General features: G+C 35.5%; 1 pseudogene; it reads left to right on the top strand.

Moving 5' to 3' along the window:
• The first annotated feature begins 605 nt into the window (after positions 1-605).
• LOC109435532 (elongation factor 1-alpha 1) lies at positions 606-2,132 on the top strand (annotated as a pseudogene).
• The last annotated feature ends 17,401 nt before the right edge of the window (positions 2,133-19,533 follow it).

Genomic DNA, 19,533 nt, shown 5'->3' with positions numbered 1-19,533 from the left:
AAAAAGATAAACAGGGCCGGCCCCGCATCTCAGGCGGTTGTTGCTCCGTGCTCCTAACTCTGAAGGCTGCCGGTTCGATTCCTACATGGTCCAGTGGGCTCTCAACCACAAGGTTGCCAGTGCAATTCCTCGAGTCCCACAAGGGATGGTGGGCAGCACCCTCTGCACCTAAGATTGAACATGGCACCTTGAGCTGAGCTGCCACTGAGCTCCCAGATGGCTCAGTTGGTTGGAGCGCATCCTCTCAACCACAAGGTTGCCGGTTGGACTCCTGCAAGGGATGGTGGGCTGTGCCCCCTGCAACTAGCAACGGCAATTGGACCTGGAGCTGAGCTGCGACCTCCACAACTAAGACTGAAAGGACAACTCAAAGTTGAACGGCACCCTCCACAACTAAGATTGAAAGGACAACAACTTGATTCGGAAAAAAGTTCTGGAATTACACACTGTTCCCCAATAAAGTCCTGTTTCCCTTCCCCAATAAAATCTTTAAAAAGAAAGATAAACATTATCACGTAGTTTTTTGAAAAAATTTAAATATTATGTGTTATTTGCCAAAGGGACATCTAATAGATAAGGATGTGCAATGGTTGAAATAAAAGATCTTTTGCAATGAGTTTGCTGCCAAAACACAAGTGTAGTGAAAACCACCGCTAAATCTAACCCAAAATGGGAAAGGAAAAGACTCACATCAACGTCATTGTCATTGGACACGTAGATTCCAGCAAGTCTACCACTACTGATCATCTGATCTACAAATGTGGTGGGATCGACAAAAGGACCATTGAAAAATTTGAGAAGAAGGCTGCGGAGATGGGAAAGCGCTCCTTCAAGTATTCCTGGGTCTTGGATAAACTGCAAGCTGAACCTAAGCTTGGTGTCACCATTGATATCTCCCTGTGGAAATTCGAGACCAGCAAGTGTTATGTGACCATCATTGATGCCCCAGGACACAGAGACTTTATAAAAAACATGATTCCAGGCACATCTCATGCTGACTGTGCTGTCCTGATTGTTGCTGCTGATGTTGATGAATTTGAAGCAGGTGTCTCCAAAAATGGGCAGACACACTGGGTATGAAACAACTAATTATTGGTATTAACAAAATGGATTCCACTGAGCCACCTTACAGCCAGAAGAGATATGAGGAAATTGTTAAGAAAGTCAGTGCCTACAATAAGAAAATTGGCTACAACCTTAACACAGTATCATCTGTGCCAATTTTCTGTTTGGAATGGTGAAAACATGCTGGAGCCAAGTGCTAACATGCCTTGGTTCAAGTGATGGTAAGTCTCCATAAAGATGGCAGTGCCAGTGGAACCATGCTGCCTGAAGCCCTGGATTGCTTCCTGTCAAAAAGTAATCCAACTGACAAGGCTTTGTATCTGTCCCTCCAGGATGTCTACAAAATTGGTGGTATTGGTACAGTCCCTGTGGGCCGAGTAGAGACTGGTGTTCTCAAACCTGGCATGCTGGTCACCTTTGCTCCAGTCAACATTACAACAGAAGTAAAGTCTATTGAATATACACCATGAAGCTTTGAGTGAGGCTTTTCCTGGGGACAGTGTTGCCTTCAATGTCAAGAATGTGTCTGTCAAAGATGTTCGTTGTGACAATGTGGCTGGTGACAGCAAAAATGACCCATCAATGGAAGCAACTGGCTTCACGACTCAGGTGATTATCTTGAACCATCTAGGCCAAATCAGTGCCAGATATGCACCTGTCACAAATCTCACATTGCTTGCAAATTTGCTGAGCTCAAGGAGAACATTGATCATCATTCTGGGGAAAAGCTGGAAGATGGCCCCAAGTTTTTGAAATCTGGTGTTGCTGCCATTATTGATATGGTTCCTGGCAAGTACATGTGTGTTGAGAACTTCTCTGACTACCCTTCTCTGGGCTGTTCTGCTGTCTGTGACATGAGACAGACAATTGCTGTGGATGTCAGCAAAGCAGTGGACAAGAAGGCAGCTGGAGCTGGCAAGGTCACCAAGTCTGCCCGGAAAGCTCAGAAGGCTAGATGAATATTATCCCCAATACCTGCCACCCCAGTCTTTTTTAATGAAAATTTATTGAGGTGACAACCCCTTAGTCGTAATCAGTGGTGGGAGAACTGTCTCAGAACTGTTTGTCTCAACTGGCCATTTAAGTATAATAGTAAAAAACTGATTAATGATTGTAATGCATCATAAAACCTTCAGGAGTAAAGGACAATGTTTTGGGAACCATTTTTTTTTTTTTGGTGTGTGGGTGTCTGTATGTGTGTGTGTTATTAAGTTATTAGTTTTTAAAATCAGTACTTATAAAAAAATTAGTTTATTGGGGTGACAATGGTTAACAAAATTACAGTTGTAACTTTAATAAAGTTTCAAATGTATTACAGAATTGTACACCTGAAATCAGCACTTTTCAATGGAAACAACTTGACCAAAAATCTGTCACAGAATTTTGAGACTCATTAAAACAAAGATTCATGAGGAAAAAAAAATGTGTGTATATATATATATATATATATATATATATATATATATATATATAAATGCAAACACATCAAATTAAAGCAATCATAGCTCTTAATATCCACAAAATATACTTTAATTCAAAATGTAGTATTTAAGGTAGGTTTTTTAATAAAGTTTCAATTCAACAGTAATGTATCACAATTTTAACATAAACTTTTAATATAACTTTGAAATATAGTAAGGACAAATAATATATATCTATAGCTATCTATAATATAATTTATATACATATATAAAGAGACAGCATGCAATAAACAAAACACAATCATTTGGGGAAATTTTAACATATCTTTGATACATCTAGCAGAGCAAAGATATCAGATGCTTATTTGCAGTAATTACCATTTCCCTAGTGCTGCTTTTGGAAATTTATTATTGTTGTTGGTGTTCTTCAGTTTTTACTATAATATGTACTTTTGTGACCCTTTTTTCATTCTTTTATCCTGACTAATATTAGCTAGACTTCATAAACCTATGGGTTGATGTCTCATTATCACTGGAAAAGTCTCTGTTATTAATTTCACAGAGAGCACCTCTGTCCTTTTCTCACTCTTTCTGGAATGCTACCTTTAGGTATTTAAGTTGTTTCATGTTTAATTTTTTTTGGTAATTTCTTTTTGCCTATTGCTGCTGTATTTTGAACAGAGCCTTCAGAAATGTCTTCCAATTAATTAATTTTCTCTTCATCTCTAAGTAGATGGTGCATCTATCCAATACCCAATGTATTTTTTTTTAGAAATTCTATTTAGTACAATTTCAAATCTACTTGGTTATTTTTAAGTTTCTTATTCTTTAAACACATTTCCAAATTTGTCTTATATTCATTTAAACATAGTAAATATAGTTAATTTATATAATGTGTCTGATTATTGAAGTAATAGTAGTTTTGTGAGAATCTCCTGCTGTCTTTTTGTTCCTGCTGGTTCTTTCTAAAGTTTCTTATTTATTTGTGCACTTAGTTTTCTAGTGTATTTGTTTATGGCTTTAACGTCTTGTTTTCCTCACTAATTTATTTACAAAAATTATTAAGCCTGGTGTGACATGATTTGTTCTAGAGAAATTTTATGTTTTCTTCTGAAACATTATTAAAATTTGGATATATAAAATGAAACCTTGGAGGAGTAATGTCATCAAGATGGAAACATAGGTTATCTTTGACTTCAGTTCCCCTCAAAAAAGACCAAATAGCAACTATCCATAGACAACAAACCATTGTGAAAATCCTAGAACATGTAAGGATGAAGCACTCCTTTGGACTATAGAGACCAAGAAGGACTATATTAGAAAGGTAAGAGGAATTGCTACACTCTGACAACAATAAATGTGAAACACTACATTAATAGAATGAAAGAAAAAAATCATATGATTATCTCAATAGATGCAGAAAAGGCACTGAACAAAATTCAACATTGGTTCATGATAAAAGCTCTGAACAAATTAGGTATAGAAGGAACATACTTTAACATAATAAAATCTATATATGACAAGCCCACAGCTAGCATCATACTTAATAGTGAAAGGTTGAAAGCTTTTCCTCTAAGGTCAAGAACAAGACAAAGACACCTATTCTCACCATTTTTATTTGACATAGTAATGAAAGTCATAAACAGAGCAAACAGGCAAGAAAAAACATAAAAGGCATCAGAATTAACAAGAAAGAAGGAAAATAGTCTCTATTTGCAGATGACATAATTCTATATATAAGAAATCCTAAAGACTCCACCAAAACCTGTTAGGTTTGATCAATGAATTCAGTAAAGTTGCAGGATACAAAATTAACATATGAAAATTAGTAGCATTTCTATGCAATAATGATGAATGACCTGAAAAAGAAATACAATTCCATTTACAATAGCATCAGAAACAATAAAATACTTAGGAAAAAATTTAACCAAAAGGTGAAAGCTCTTTACTCTGAAAATAATATGACATTGATGAAAAAAAATGAAAAAGGTACAAATACAAGCAAACTTCAGTTTTTTTCCTTGCACTTCATAGATATGCATTTTCATCAATATATAGGGAAGACCCTCAACCAGTGAAAAGATTACTACTTGTTGAATGATGAGGTTAGTGTTTTTAGTAATAAAGTACTTTTAATGTACTTTAGCTATTGCACACTTAATAAACTACATAGTGTAGTGTATAGTGTAAATATAACTTTTCTATGCGGAAATCCAAAAAAAATTGTGTGACTCTCTTTATTGCAATATGCACTTCAATGTGATGGTCTGGAACTGAACCCACAATATCTCTGAGGTATGGCTATAAATGGATAAGAATAATTAATATTGTGCACACTGCAAAACCATACTTTGTGATTTGAAACTATATTAGAAAGCTATAGTTATCAAAACAGTATTGTACTGGCATAAAAACAGACACATAAATCAGTGGGACAGAATTGAGAGCCCAGAAATACATCCTAGCATATACGGTCAACTAATATTTGACAAAAGAGCCATGAATACTCAATGTGGAAAAGATTGTTTCAATAAATGATGCTTAGAAAATTGGAAATTCAAATGCAAAAAGTAAAAGTAGACCTGTCTTACACTACTAATAAAAATTAACTAAAAATGGTTTAAAGGCAAATGTAAGACTTGAAAGCATAAAAATTTAGAAGTAAGAGTTATGTTCCTTGCAGCATTATTTACAATAGCCAAGGCATGAAACAACTTTAATGTCCATGGATGTATGAATGAATAAAGAAAATGTGGTATATATATCTATTAGATATAGATATAGATATTGGTATAGCTATATAGATACAGATATAGATGCACACACACACACACACACACACACACACACACAGTGTATCACTATTTATCCTTAATGAAGAAGGTAATCCTGCTATTTAGGATAATGTGGATGAAACTTGAAGGCATTATGCTAACTGAAATAAGTCAGACAGAGTAAGACAAATACTGAATGATCTCACTTACATGTGGAATCTTTAAAAACAAATTATAGAAAGAGAGATCAGATTTGTTTCCAGAGGTGGGGTGTGGTGGGTGAAGAAAGTGGGTGAGGGTGGCCAAAAGATACAAACATTCACTTAAAAGGTAAATTCTGGGGATGTAATGTAGAGCATAATGACTACAGTTATCAATATTGTATTGTATATTTGAAAATTGCTGAGTAGATCTTAAAAGTCCTCATCACAAGGAAAATAATTTATAACTATGTGAGGTGATGGATGTTAACTTATTTGTGGTGATCATTTGCAATATATACATATATCAAATCATTAAGTTGTAAACCTTAAATTTATACTGTGCTATATATAAATTATATCTCAATAAACTGACAACAACAACAACAAAAGTACAAAAAAATAAAATCTTTGGTGATCTTTTCACCCAGAGAGGTGGTGTTAATGCAGCCTATAAATTCACATAAAGCCTGGCTCTAGGGAAAATATTTTAGAATGAAAATTTTCCTGTCAGTAATCTGAGAGAAGTTGATTTAGTTTAAGTTTACCCTTAATCCTAGAACAGTAGTTAGGGTTGCCACTTTTAGAAAATAAAAGTCTATTAGAAAGAAGGAAAATTCTTACTCTCTGTTGACTGGGTGGTCTCATGTTAGAAAATAATGTTAAAAATAATTGAGCATATGGAAACATTTATAGAAACAGAAGAGTACTTCTCAGTTTCCCATGTTCCACCACAGAAACTGTGAATCAATAAGTCTGGGGTGAGGTAAAGGAATCTATAGCATAAGCAAGTGCTTATTACTGATTACTCCTTAAGAAAGCTAGGAATAGAGAGAAGGGAATTATCCAAAGTTTCGTATAAAATTGTTAACTTTCATCCTTATTCTGTTGGTGACGTCTATGATACACAATTCTTTGGTTGTCAAATATTAAAAAAATGTTGTATAACCTTAGTCTACTTACATAGTTCACACTAATTAAGACATTTTTGTACTCAAAGGCATATTTCTATAACCACCACCTTAGCTCTGTAAATGGTAAGTTGAATCCAGATCGTCAGAAATCAAGCACTCCTCTGCCATGTCCCAGGTCCTTTAGCTGTGACTGAAATGTAGGTTGACTTATCAAAATATGCTTTATAAAAATATTCAATATTATGCATTTAGATCTTTAACTGATTTTTGTCTACTCTTTCATTTATCTCTCTCTCTCTCTCTCTCTCTCTCTCTCTTTCCATACACACACACACACACACACACACACGTAATGCCAATTGGAAATATTTTCTGCAATATTTACAATTCTAACTTAAGCAAATTTCTTTCCAGCTATACTAAAACCAAAATCGAATCAAAGTAAAAAAATAGAAAAAATATGTAAATTAAATAATACAAAACTCACATATCTATGCACAACCACAGCAAATGCCTATTCATTGTGGATTCCTGCACATATAAAAAATATCTGAATATGCAAATATTCAGAGTCCATTTAACATCAGTGGCTTTAGTTTGATAGACACATTAGTAAATATCCTTGCCCCTCCCAGCAAAAAATCGTTTTCTTCATGCATTCTCTTTGCTTATAAATTATTGCCTACGAAATCATATATAATAAGGCTCTGTTTGATACAGTCACCCATGTCATCATTATACCCAGTTTCATAGAGAAAAGATGCAATCTAGATTCAGCTGATGGAGTTGGGCAGTCTTCATAGTGGGAAAGCAAAGTTTACATAATCTCGTAGGTGAAAACCTATGGGCCAATTCAATGCATTACTGTTGTTGCTTCTACATTTGAATGTACTGTAGGAATTGAGGTGTTACATGCTTGTACTTCTTCATCCCATCTGTGCCAGAGAATTCTCTTGATCGGAAGAGACCGAAGTAGATCTGTGCTAGAGAGACAAACTCCCTGGTATCTGCCATTATTGCAGGGCAGGAGGGGGGGAGGTCAAGATTTATAGGGAATGTCTCTACCACCAATGTCCAAAGTATTCACCATATAAACAATGATCTGCTAGTTGGAAAGTCAGAAAAACCTTGGTCTTAACAGCCCTGGCTACAGTGGTATTATATCTCAGCCAATGTGGGTGGGGGATGGGGAGGCTGATTCACCCCCCTCCGAATTCAGAAATCTGCTCCCCAAGTAAAGTTTCTTGGGACAACATATGCTGATTCACAATACTTAATTTCTTAATTTTAAAAAGTCACACAAACACTGGTGTCTCTTCACTTCCGATCTCACCTGCAACAGGGAGGCTCAGCGTCTTATCAGGTGTTGGAAAAAGTATCGGGCATTGTACTTGATGGGTCAATCTGCACATCAGCATGTTCTGAGTGGTTGTTGGTAGTAGTCTGGTAATCTGCGGCGTGCTTCCCAATTTTGTGGCTTCATGACCTTAATTGTCCCTTGGAAATATAACTTTCTATAACTGATGATTTGGCTGAATGGAGCCTTTTACCAAAGGAAGGAAGCCTTTGTCTGAAGTTGTCCCTTGAGGATATCAATTGGTTGTCTCCCTAACATAGCTACTTTTTACATTGTGTTTGAAAAATAGCATTTGCTCTAAATCAAGTTTTCTTATAAAAATGGGACATAAAAAATGGGGCCTTGTGACTGACAATTCTATTTTGGGGTGATACAACTTGGATTTAACAATAACAGTGTGAGAAAGACACAACAAGCTTTCTTGGTCAAATGGAGTTGTTATATTCAAGAACAGAGACACTTGCAGCAGTGTCTTGTCTTTACCCGAAAAAGTATCACGTATCCGTTTTGAGGAAACTTTATCCTCGATTCCATTACCTGAAGAAAAGTGATGGCTTCAGTGGGTCTCTTGAGTTACAGAGGTCCTCTAAATACTTAAGTTTGGTTCACTGATAATTTGTTTGAAATCAAATCTGCTACAGATGTGCCTGTTTTGGCAAACTGCTAGGCAAAACCAAAAATTTACATGGTCACCACAGTCAGCAGAACTCAAAGCCTTTCTCAAAGCTTTAGCCAGTATTCCTCTGGATAAATCTTGTTATGCTTTTGTATTGATTTATAGATGGATTGTTGCCACCTATGGGGCCTTGATTTAGAAACCTACCCTGGAAGATGTAAGACACTCCTCCTCTGGGCCACAAACTGTACAAAGAATATACATCTACTGATTTGTCTGTGTCTGTCATGTAGCTGTGCACATTTTCTGGTGAGAATGATCAGAATCAAGTTGTTGATTGACTCTGCACGTTTGATTGCTACCACTGCTGCCTGGATCCATCATCATACTGGACGTGACAACATAGAGCCATCAGAGACTGGCATGAAGTATAGGACTCTTTCTGATTCAGAGGCTACCACCACATGCCAGGCTTGTGCCACCTACCCAAGTTGATCCTTTTGTTTTCTGGTGGAGGAGACCAGAATGCACAGGGCATTTTGCCCCGCCCACTCCTGGCAAATTAACTACATTGGCCATTGGACCTCCTCTTAGAGTTATCATCAGTGCTGCCTCACTGCCACTTGCCCTTTTCTAGGCAATAGTGTTACTATTCCAGTCTGTTTATCCAACTCTTGTCACACAATTTTGGCCCATGAAAATAATCTGCATCAACTTTTTAGCTTTCCAGACCATTTTCAGCCTGACAATGGTTTATATTTTATTGTAGAACCACCCCAAATAGCTAGTATTTAAGGTATTTGATGGAGCTCCATAGTGCCTACAATCCATAGGTACTGGTATTGTTCAGTTTTGTTATGGCCTCCCCCGAAAATACACAAAAGTAATGTCTGACTCTACCTTTTTCACTTCCTCTTTGTTCATACAATATGTATAAGAATAATCAGTGAACTAGTGCTGTCTTGATTCCTCTTTATTTTCTGACACTGTTGCTTTTCTTGCGTATCTCATATAGCCTGTGTGTCATGAAAACCATGGATTTAAAAACCTTAGTACTAGTCACAAAATAATTCCTTAGTTTTAAATTATATTCTTCCTAAAATGTCCACTTACGTATAGAGATTTTACTATTGATTGCTAAGAATGATTTGCTTCTTTCAATATGTTGTGCAAATTATGGTTCTTTTTTTAATTTATTTTTTAAATTTATTGGGGTGACAATTGTTAGTAAAATTACATAGATTTCAGGTGTACAATTCTGTATTACATCATCTATAAATCCCATTGTGTGTTCACCACCCAGAGTCAGTTCTCCTTCCATCACCATATATTTGATCCCCCTTACCCTCATCTCCCACCCCCCACCCCCCTTACCCTCTGGTAACCACTAAACTATTGTCTGTGTCTGTGAGTTTCTGTTTCTCATTTGTTTGTCTTGTTCTTTTGTTGTTTTTGGTTTATATACCACATATCAGTGAAATCACATGGTTCTCTGCTTTTTCTGTCTGACTTATTTCTCTCAGCATTACACTCTCAAGATCCATCCATGTTGTCTAATTATGGTTCTTATACTCACTTATTTTTCCAGGAATTATTTTTATCATGGTCTAGCTTTCTGTTTCTCTAATATGAGTGCCTGCATATTTTATCCCAGCATATTTTATATTTTAAGAAGTTCAAGATTAAAAAAGATTGTTTTATATAAATAGGCAGTGTGTCAGCAGTTCATATATGCATTTACTTGCCCGTTATTTCTGTTTACAAAATATGTTACCTAACAACACCTGAGTGAGAAAAAAAATCTTTAAGAAATACATATTTTTAAGAAATACATGACTTCAGTATTTACAGTCATATATCTGACTTGCGTCTGTGATTTTTTTATCCTCATCTTGTTTCTCATTCTCATTACATCAAATATTGGTCCAGCCTCATGTTATTCCACATTGGTATTTGTCTCTGTTAGCTGTAATCCTGTATGTCCAACTGATAATGACTCTAAAATGTGACACTTAAAGTGACAGTGATCCCCCATTCAAGTTTGTAAATGTCAGTTTTGATGTTTTCTACTTCCTTTAAGTTAAACCTACTGCTTGTTGGCTGGTTACACAGGTTTTACTTCTAACATCTTCTGCAGTAAGATTTTAGTTTTTCATCAGAAATTTTATTCTCATTTCCCATAGCCACTCTTACCCCCTACTCTTCCTCCCCACCGCTGCTTACATTCCCAAGAATCATAACAATAGCGTCAGGAGTGGTCAAGGTGCTAAATGCAATTTCAAGTGCTGGCAACACTGTGGTTGGAAATATTCTGTGCAGAGGCGTGTACAGTGAGTGGATAGGTCAGCAACACCTTTACATACCTAGAGTGTGTTGACCAGATGCAGGATGCATAAACTAAAAATAGCCACTGGGTTAAATGCAGAACAAAATCTAGTATTCTTTCTGAAAAAAATGCAACATGGGCCATATCAAAATAGAGATGATTTATTTATTTAGCAATTATATGACAAATACAGTGGGTGTCAAAAAAATGTATACACATTTTAAGAAAGGACAAAACTATTAAAATTATGCTGATGATAACCACTTTGAGCACCTCTTGTAATTGCAGAAGTCAAACATGACTTGTATTCATCTTTTGTTATCGGTATATATTATTACAATTTTAATATAGATTTTTTCTTTCTTAAAATCTGTATACATTTTTTTGGCACCCTCTTTTAGCAGCCATTATTCTAGAAAAACATCAGAGAACTTCATCATAACTCATTTTTAATTTCTTAATAAATAAAATAAATCAAATAGAGTTTTAAGCTACATATATTCTAGGCAAAGTTATGTAGGGCCTGAGGATAATGTTCACGTCGTGATCCACTGCTGAGCATCGGAAGATGCTAAGAACTCATAGGATAGATTCTGGCCACTGCCAGGTCCTGACTGTTCAAGTAGGAAACTGGAGAATTAAATATTTTGTCCACTTTCTCCTTTATCCCCCTGATCTCCTGCCAATGTCTCTTAATGGCTGACAACAGCCAGACACCAGAGGCCAAGGAAGGTGAAATGGTGTGGTTGTTAGAGTTTAGCTGCCAGGCACACAGAATGAGGCAAAGAAGCATGGAGAATGGATGTGGGAATTTTATGAATAAAACATACCAGAATTATGTCTACTGAAGTGCTTTTGGTGGCACAGTAGTGAAAGCTCCACTGGGAACATATTATACTTCTGCAATACTGGGATAAACTGCGTGTTCCCGTTGGGCTAAAAGGGGCCCACAGAGAGCAGGTAGCAAATTGTAGGCATCCTGGGTTCTGTGGTAGGCTGAATTATGGCCCCCAAACCATCCAGGTCACAATCACTAGAAACTGTAAATATTACTTGATATAGCAATAGGACTTTGCAGAACTGATGAAGGTAAGAATCTTGAGATAGAGACAATAGCTTGAATTTTGCAGGTGGGCTTGAGATGTAATCACAAATATTTGTGTTAGAGGGAGACTGAGGGAAATTTGAGTCCGGAGGAGAAAAGAAAACCAGGTAACCATGCAACAGAAATTGGAGTGATGTAGCCACAAGACAAGGAACACTGGCAGACGCGAGAAGCTAGCTGAAGCAAGGAACAGATTCAGCCCTGCTGAAAACTTGATATCAGCCCTATAAGTCTTGTTGGACATCTAGCCTTTAATGGGTGCACAGTGTCTTCTGTTCGAGGGAAGAGTCAAAACTAGACAACAGAGCAGGGAGGTTAATTGCCCAGGTCATAGGAGCTGCAGGTACAGGGCTCCAGGGGCGTTTCTCTAAGAACTTCCGAAGACCTTGCCCTTAGAGAGAGAGAGAAGCCAAACACACCCTTGGCCTGTGCTGCTTTCCCAGTCTGAACTCAGTTAAAGCTGTGAGGAGAAAAACACTAAATTTGAATAATATTTAATAATCATGTTATTATACAGAATTAGAAATTTGAGTTGTTGGAATGACATGTTTTTGTGACTGAATATAGCTGAAAAACTGAATCTATCTGAGAATTGCATGCACTATTGGAGATGCGAGGGAAGCAGGTAAAGAACAAAACTACATTTAGGTTTAAAGGGAATTTCAGAGAAGCCTGAATCCTAAACTGACACAGACACTATCTAAGTTATTTTCATTGTTTTGGTTATATGAATAGGCCTTTGGAATTCTGAGTAACAATCACTAGCATACAAATATAATTATTTTATCTGAATTCTCTTAAAACTATCAATAATCTATAAGCTCTTCTAGTTTTCATCTTTCTGCTTATCTAGACTTCTTGTCGATTTGAGAATCATGTCCTCTGAGGATTATATGTCACTATTCTATTAATAATATTTGTTAAAATCCAAATACCTGATTACTTTAACATTGTCTATAACCCTAGTAAGTCTCAGCATTCTGTAGTAAACAATACATTTTCCATAAAGTTACAAATATCAGATAAAAACACTTATAAAGTTCACATAAATCAATAAATTTAAAATATTGTGTCAGCCTAATCAATGCTTTATGGTCATCATGTTGTTTTTCTGTTTGGCTCTTACCTCTTTCCCCCTCCTCTTAGTGGAATTAGTGAAATTAGTGTCATTTCCTGTGATCATGTTTGTCCAAGTGATAATGACACAGACAATGACAGTTCAAGCATTATTGATCACCCACATCCTGGCGGTGCACCTCACTTTTTGTTCTGCTTTCTCCTCAAGCGTTATCTTCTGTTCCATGACCAGGTAAATTGCTTCAAGTCCCACTATGTTTTTGCTGTTGCTTCTTTTTATCAGACATGCTATTTCCTCTGCCCATTACCCATTCACTCACCCCCAAGATCATGTGGTCATCAAGGCTAGAGTAGGTGTTAGATGTTATTTCAAGCACCAGCAAGTCTGCGGTTGGAAATATTATATACTGTACAGTAAACCTTTCACTCACATAGAGTGTGTTGAGCTGATGATGAGCTCTTACCAAAAGGGCCAGGGCCGTTTCATAATGCAGACATCATTGCCAGTAAAGTTTAGTCTTCTAATGTATTGTAATTAATGGCCTTTGTCTTATGAACTCCAATATCTGCGTATATGTAAATATCTACATATATATGTATATATATACACATATATATATCTCTCCTAATGTTTCTGAGAATTTATGAGGTTTAAGTATTGTATATGTTTATACATTAAACTAGTCTCACAAGTTATTCTTATCTTAAGAATAAACATTTTAATGTATAAATAATTCATGAATTTTTTCTTGCACACTTTAGGAATTTTCAAGGAACAAATCACTGTTTTCATATATCAAAGGTTAAATTTGGACCTGAAAAATATTGAAAATGGTATAAACTGATATGTGAGAAGGAAGTTAAAAAAAACCCTAGTTTGTCAGCAAAAATGTTTTAATGTAACCCTTTGATATGTTTCTTTAATGTTTTGCAATGCCTGTCTTTTGTAGCTGTGACAGATCTTTTTTTTTTGCTCTTGTCTTTTTTCCACTGATTATTTGAAGTATTTTCCTGAGTGTTAGCCCACTGTATGTCCTGGTAGCTCTAGCCCAGGTTAGATGCTTCCTGACTTCTCTATGGACAGAAGAGTCTGAATGGAATCAGGATTGCTTTCCTGTAGCACTATCTATAGTGGCTTTAGCCGTGCCCAGCCAAGCATCCCTCCCTATGGTATGATCAGAGTCTGAGGCACCGTGGCCACCCTGCTATCCCTGAGTTTCCTTGAGTTGTATCATGTGCTTTGTGGTGTTTGTCCTATTTTATCACTAGACAGATAGGGCCCAACAGGAAGCAGAAACGACTCTTTCCTGAAATGTGTTCTTTTGGAAGTGTTTTCTGTATCCACTTTGGAAATGGGAGGTATTTCCTTTCAGGTGAACAATGGTAAACATTGAGCAGAATGGTGTGGTCAATGATAGGTGATCATGGGAATTAAATCTTGGGACTATAGAATCATGGAGCAGAAGAGCACTGAAAAACAGACATTCAGGATAATAAATTTAATTGAAATCTCAGCTATTGAAGTAATTGGAAGATCCAATTAATACGTCCACAGGGGACAGATTAGTCCTTCTCAAATCATACATGTCTTAAGGTTGGAACAGAAAACAAAGGAGACCTGGAAGTTGATTTCAGGACTCCACTTGGTGCCAGACTGAAGACTGTGTCCTTAACACAAAAGGGGCCACTGTAGCTCCACTTATGCTGGACACTGCAACCTGAACTAAGTGTGTTGTTGTCACTGCCAGTATGTGCGTACATTTAATAGTGGCAGCCACTAAAGACACTGCTTGCAATTCACAACCATACTTTCCAAGCTCACCAAGATGTGGACACTGTACATAACTGTATGGACACTAATTTGGAAACACTTTTGTGATTCATGATAGCATCTGGTGTTCATACCATAAGTGCCACTCTTACCTTATCTTTGCTCATGTTTGCCCATGTTTTCATTGTATTTCAGCCCTGAAATTAGGGAACACTGGCCCAGTTCTTATTCATGTGCAGCTACTCTCTTTTATTTCCTGGAATTTCCTTTAGTGCTAGAATAGTAACTCCTGGGTTCTTGTTGAGTCATTCAATTAGGGCAAAGGACAAATCACCTGGCCTTTCTAGACAGGCGTGACAGATCTCCCGCAGAAGTATGTGAATATATCTAATCCTAGGAAGCAGAAAGGAGGTCAAATGTGAATAACGTTTCCTTTCTTTCGCTTTCGTATGAATAGGATGCCCTAATCAGTCCTTTACTACTCTTGCAGGCAAAACTCCTTAGTGAAACCTCGCTATCCTTGTGGCTACTCATTTTTTGTTGTTATAAGGATATTTGTCTGTCTGTTTAGCTTAATGTAAAGTAAATAGTGTCAAAAGTTGAGAAATGCATCAATTGTAGACCACGCCTTCTTGCAATCATCCCTTTTTATTTTTTGTAACTGATATTTTATCACTAGTAAAGCATCAGAAAGTTCTATGTGTTTGCTGTCAAAAAGCTTGAGGTCAAATGTTGGATATTTTTAACTAAAAGTAAATTCATCCATTTTGGAAACAAACTAAAAATCTATTTTACAGTCTCTAATAAAAATAAAATAATTCAGGGTTCTTGACTGAATTTCGGTCATTCTTTCTTGATATAGCTAGATTTAGTATAAGGAAGCACATGTAGAATTGGTTTATGCATTTCCTAGTAACAGTTTGAGGTCTATTTCAATAAAGGAGCCAAATGAATCTTACACCTCAACTGTGGAAGCCACAGAGCATTTGGTGCTTCTCTCCCAGGAGCCTGGCTTGTTCAGTCACACACATTATGTCTGCTCAGTTCTCTTTTTCACACCGAGGCTTTCCCTCGTCATCTGATTTGAAATTTAATCACGTCATCTTTCTCCCAGCTTTTCAAATCCTCCTTCTTTGTTTCATATTTCTCTTTCTGATAAACTCTTTTACACTTGTGTGGTCTGATGGTTGGACTCCGGTAATAGAGTAAGACTACCACAAAACGGATTTTTGTTTCTTTTTTTGCGCTCTTCCCTTAGTAGGTAACCATCAATCATTTCTTGAGTAAATCAATTTTAGCCTAAAATATTTTCAAAGCAAGTGTTGATGCTTGTTGACATAATAGTGGGAAAATCTTAATAATTTAACTTTAAATACCTTTACAATAGTGACTTTAAAAAAATATAACTGATTTGAACACATTCAGTTATCAGCTTCACTTTTCCATTAAAGCTGTTTCAACTTTTGTTTCCTAGTATTGAAGAGAAAGAATGAAAATCATTCAGGTTAACTAATGGCAGTTTCCAAACATTTAGCATATCATTTTAAAGACACAACTGAGTACATAGCAAAGATTTGATAATATTTCTTTGGATGCCTCCACGTGTTGATCAACATTCTTACAATTTCCCATAGTAGAATAACAACAGCCAACACTTACTTTCTTCTCACGTCAATCATTGGAAACACTAAGAGAATCAACTACATTTTAAGGACCTGGAAGAAATTAAACAAAATACAGGCCATCTCTGCTTCTTTTTTAATTTCCAGCACTCTGAAGGGGTCTATACCCAGCAAAAGTTCATTTTAAATAAGTAAATTACAAACTTTGTATATATTATATTAAAAATTTGATTATCCTAAGGTAACAGGACAAAATCAAATTGCTTAGCAATGACAAAGTTCTCAAATTACACATAATTTACATTTCCTACTTCACGTCATGAAGAAGATTTACTGTAACTAAAGCTGCTATCTCAGAGCATGTTTTATGCACCTCTATTATGATATGAATAAATTGTGCTATAATGTTCTGCCTTTTTCACTAAACAGTAATCTTAAAATAAGAGATGACATTATTCACCTCATTTTACCCCTTGGTGTCCGCCAGGAACATTGTAAATAAACATAATGTTCCCCTGTAGTGAAGAGTAAATATCCTTTAACTGCTAATGTCAAATTATAATGCTTACTTTGCACCTACATCTTTCTGGTCAAAGATTTCTTACCTTTCCCACCACTCACCACCCACAACCTAACACATATAAACACACATATACACACACACGGGGTAGAAGAAGGGAGCAAAATATAATATTTTCTCCCCATGAAATCTAATGTCAAACAAATCCAAATAAATTTTATAAAGGACCTTGCTGACAATATCCTCTTCACGTGAATGATTTTATATCTGAAAACAGCTTAGAATTCACAAACTAGATATTAGTCTATATAAACAGATATTTTAAAAATTAAATTATGCTTCTTCAAAGACAAAAGACATGAAAACAGGAAATCAGAAAATAATGCATATAACTAAAAGCTTGCTCAGACTTTAAGAAATGCTTTTAGGGAATACAAAAATGTGGTGACAACTTGTTTTAATTATCTGTCTAAATCTGAATTTTATCTGCGAAAGAACAATCAGATAGTACCTAGTCTGTGTGTGTGTGTGTGTGTGTGTGTGTGTGTATTTACATAAGTATACATATATACAAACATATATAATTACTATATAATAAATATACCAATACATCTGTGGTTATTTATGTATCTAAAATCAAATAAAGACTAGTAATAACCAAGATAATTGAAGTGAAATTATATATTCTCTTACAGTTATGCAAAGTGTATCTCTACATTTTGTTCATTGAAGTAGACAAAGCTTAGTGAAGCTCAGCCATTGCTAGCTAGTTAACTTTGAGAATATTTTAAAAATAATGTTCTGTGTCTTCAAGTATAAAATTTAATAAATAATAGCATTAATAATATAGGGTTTATGAAGATTAAATAAATTATGCAAAATATTTAACAAAACTGGCACACAGTAAACCCAAAAATTGTTTCACTGTTTTATAGATAATAATTAAATATAATAAATTATATACTACTTTTCTACTAAAGAATTAGAAAAAATTATAAAATTTTAACAATAATCCTTTGTATGACTCTTTTCTCAGATTTATTTCAGGATACTGGAGCTTGGTAATGTGTAAATTACTTGACAGTTGGTAAGAGTTTACTACAAAAGTAAAAAGTTGAATTCTTTAGACTCATGGAATTTTACTGATCTGAATAATCTGATATGTCATACTCCTTATGGAATCCTCTTACTTCCTTGGTCTCTTTTTTTTATGCCCAAGTTTCATCAATAGATACTGACAGTAGAGCTTTACAATGTAGATATTTTTGCCTAAAGGCTGAGAAAGAGGCTCAGTGCCATTTCAGTGATACTCAGTAAAATTACTTGAGCTTCAGAGTTCAGGAAGAGACAAATTTGTCACAGTTGCGTGTTATTTCAGAGTGAGAACCCAAAGGTCCATCCAACAGCTCACCACAGAGAAACTATTTCCAGTTAAATGGGGGCAGACAAGCCACAGCTGCAGCCAACAATCTTTTTGCAGTTCTTACATGAGGTTTTTACACTTTGCTTAAGTCTCACATGATGGGACTTGTTAATTAGAAGAGATATTTATTAAGGACTAAAATTAAGAAATTTTGAAACAAATTGTACATTTTCTCCATTCCAGTTTTATATACCTCTCCCTACCCTAAACAATCCAAGAATACCAATGTTTTATCCAAAATGTGTATTATCAATTAGATCATTATTTGAGAGCTTATTTTTCTGTGTAGACATCTCACTGTATAAAATGGCTATTAGGCAGAGTCAAGTGCTGAGAAAGATCTAAATATATCCAAAATTTTCACATTGTTTTGTTCTTTCATTTGAGTCTGAGTAAGCTGTTCTTGAACTAGGAAATAATTGGTTGCTGCTTTGGTTTTATTTCTTGTTTATCTGTTTATTTCTTTTGATGGAAAGCAGTTCTCATGGTACTCTTCATGCAAAAAAGGAAACTGTTCTTTTGTAATGTCTCTGGTTAATATTCATGAGTGAATTTGTCACTGGGAGCTAAAATTGCAACTGCAAAATGTTGTCATATGGTACTTGTAAAACTAACAATGCAGTATCCAAAGATATTGGGTAACATATCAGAGAACAAATTAAAACAATGTGTTGAAAATCAGCGTCTTTACCAGTGACAAACATTTCCTTCCCTGATTGGAGCTACAAGGCCATTATCTCTACACTTTAGAGGCCAGAGCAAGACCTGTAAAGCACAATCCTAGTCAACTCTTCGAAAAGGTCCAGTGGTGCAACTGAATGACCAGTAAGAAACTGGCTACTCAATTTAAAATAACGTCAGAATCTTAAATCTTGGACAAAAATATTCAGAAGTTGGAGAAATTGAAATAATTTTCTATTGCTAGTGTGATCGTCACATTAAAGAAAGTATTGCACATAACAGAATTTCTTATGTACCAATAACTTTCTGCATCAGTAAAATAGTGAGATGCCAAAATACTTCACTGGGATGAAATGTACTGATACATTTAATATGTACTCATATACTTGATGAGACATTTACATTAAACACTAGATTAGGCATGTGATATGTGTTCCATAAATGTTAAAATTCCCCCTTACCAAAACAACTCATTAAAATAAATATTGTAAACACAGGAAAAGTTGCAGTAATATATTTTGCCTTTTATTTAATAACCATCCTTGAGAGTAACAAAATAATTAGTAGTAAATATTTTCTATAATATAAAAAAGTAGATTATGTGATGGTTACAAGAATTTACACATGTGATATAATTGCACAAAACTATGTACATACATGC

This window comes from Rhinolophus sinicus, linkage group LG02, assembly GCF_036562045.2.
Source record: "Rhinolophus sinicus isolate RSC01 linkage group LG02, ASM3656204v1, whole genome shotgun sequence".
Taxonomy (NCBI): Eukaryota; Metazoa; Chordata; class Mammalia; order Chiroptera; family Rhinolophidae; genus Rhinolophus; species Rhinolophus sinicus.
Note: the sequence above shows the minus strand (reverse complement) of the source record. Positions and strands in the feature narration are given on the sequence as shown.